Below are 1,974 nucleotides of genomic sequence, written 5' to 3' on the forward strand. Positions count from 1 at the left end.
CTAAGGGGTCCCATTTGAGAGGTCAGTTCTTAATATGCTTGATGCCAGGTCCAAGGGTGACACATCACAGTTGCAGACAGGGGGTGACATCCAGCTTAAGCTATCAGGCATCTACAGATGGAGGGTACCAAGCCTGTGGAAACAAATCTAACAAACAAGGTGAACAAACAAAAAATCAAGAAGAAGCAAAGAGACAATAAGCAGACTATTGTAGCCTCACTCACGGTAGAATAAATGATTTAAAGTGATGGTATCTGGAACAGCAGCATACAAAGAAGGAGTCACCTTATTCAACTGTCTATAATCCACAGTCATTCTCCACGTCCCATCTGATTTTCTTACTGGCCAGACAGGATTGTTCCATCTTTGGTTGTAGGGACTAACACTCCTGCTTCAACATATTCCTTTATAGTAGTGGCAATTTCATCTTGCCCACCTGGCACATGATACTGTTTTAAAGTAATTACTTCAGAAGGTTCAGGTAAAGTGATTGGGTCCATTTTTAGTTTTCCTACTAAAACTGTATTAATTCCTATCTTCCTCACAGCAAATTGGTATCTTCCTTCAGGTAAATTCAGAGTCATGCCTCTCAATACATCTATTCCAATGATGTATTCAGGAATGGGTACAACAACCACAGCATATTCCTTCTTAGGTAACTGCCCAATTTTCATTGTTATTTTAACCTGTCTGGCTGATGTTTCAGTGCCTCCTAGACCTGTGATGGTAATAGGAGTTCCATGTTTAAACTTATCAGGGTTTCCATAGATAAGTGTGGCCTCAGCCCCAGTATCAATCAGTGCCCTAGTCACAGTAGTTGATCCATTCTTCCAATCTATTGTTAAACCAATATGGGGTCTGCAATCTCTTCTGCATATTTCTTTTATCTGGGCTGGGGCTTGGCCTATCTCCTATTCCCCCTGAAGGTGGGGCAAACTTGGATACAAAGATTCAGATTCAGAAATACCTGCGGGGGTGGTTCCTGCTTCCCTGTTCATTCTAATGCTAAGTACCTTTTCTTGGTACAGCTTATGCAGCTCTTCAGTTGGAATACCATCTATTCTTCTAAAGTCCACCCCAGCTCTTAATAGAGCAGTGAACAGTTCCCTTCTTGTGGGTCTATTTTGTCTCTGAATCCTCTGGCTGTTTACTCTTCTCTCTCGAGGCAATTTGTCTTTTTCCCATTCCCCTAAATCGCTTAATTGTGAAATCTTATCCAGCACCTCTGAAAGAGGGTGCCCTATTTCTCCAATTAAAAGAGTCAGAATTAGGTGCTTATATGCAGGAGGAGCCGTCTTCACTATGATATTTCTATGAGGAACTCCTAGGGGGGTATCATAATATGCATTTGCATCTCCAATCAGGATAGCAGTTTTCATTACTTCCTCCTTTGGTTTTCTCATACAGTCTCTAAGTGAGTACCAGGGTCTGTCTCCCCTAGGCCACATAGATTCAGTTGGATATTGCTTTTTGCAACCTTCTGCAGCTAAAGCTAGAAGATTCGTTTTGTTATTTCCTCCTTGCATATGGTGATCCCTAAAAGCCTGGTGTACAAAAGGATTCTGACTGATACTTATGAATTTTAAACAGTCCTCATTGTCCAGTGTTATTCCTCCTGCGCCTTCACCAGTGATTCTTACTATCCAAGACACTAAAGACTCCCCCATTCTTTGGGTAAATCTACTCAATATATCAGTGATCTCCTGTTGAGTGAAATCCTCAATTATCTCCCTGGACTCTGTTTTGCCTCGGTGGTTCTCCTGCCTTCTTCTTCGTATGGGGAGAGCTTCTACATTAGGAGACTCCTCATCTAACCTTGTTCCATTCTCCTCACATTCTCCTGGAAGCTGTCAGGGCAACTCTGCCCAGCCTGTACAAAAGCTGCATGCACATTCCTTCTGCTAGTTTTTTGCTTCCTTTTAGCTACATGAACAGTAGCTTGCTCCTGGACCACATGGGTCCCTCCAGTTTGCT

The sequence above is a fragment of the Petaurus breviceps genome, unplaced genomic scaffold (assembly GCF_028583685.1).
Source record: "Petaurus breviceps papuanus isolate PSGF00001 unplaced genomic scaffold, PetGlider_PUasm1.0 90602, whole genome shotgun sequence".
In the NCBI taxonomy this organism is placed as follows: Eukaryota; Metazoa; Chordata; class Mammalia; order Diprotodontia; family Petauridae; genus Petaurus; species Petaurus breviceps.